Here is a 623-nt window from a genome sequence, read left to right on the forward strand (position 1 = left end):
CCCAGCCCCACCCCCTACTTGAGTTTCTGTGAATTAAAATATTTGCAAATCCAAAAAAAAAAAAAAAAAAAAGAGGAGAGTAGACAGATGCTGTTCTTCCACAGCAGAGAACCTACCTAAAACTTTGACCAGGCCCTGGCAAAGTCCCCAAAACTCTAGCAGGGTCAGAATGAACCACATTATGTCATGTGAGCCTCACAGCAGCTAAGGGAACAGTCTATGCTCCACTGTGAGTCCTGATGCATGAGCTTCCGATGCCACCCGTGACCAGGGCAGCTGCTTCCTATAGAACCTTACCTCAATAGCAGCAGAACTAGCAATCAACTTGGATTAAGAATGCAAAAGGAGGGAGGGGCGCCTGCGGGCTCAGTCAGATAAGTGTCTGACTTCAGCTTGGATCATGATCTCACAGTTCGTGGGTTCTAGCCTCACATCAGGCTCTGTGCTAACAGCTCCAAGCCTGGAGCCTCCTTCAGATTCTGTGTCTTCCTCTCTCTCTGCCCCCTGGCCATTCACACCCTGTCTCTCCTCTTTCTCTCTCTCAAAAGTAAATAAACATTTAAAAAAATTTTCTTTAAAGAATGCAAAAGGAAGCAAAAGGGTCTGGAGACTTTCTTTTTCAC

The sequence above is a fragment of the Suricata suricatta genome, chromosome 1 (genome assembly GCF_006229205.1).
Source record: "Suricata suricatta isolate VVHF042 chromosome 1, meerkat_22Aug2017_6uvM2_HiC, whole genome shotgun sequence".
Lineage (NCBI taxonomy): Eukaryota > Metazoa > Chordata > Mammalia > Carnivora > Herpestidae > Suricata > Suricata suricatta.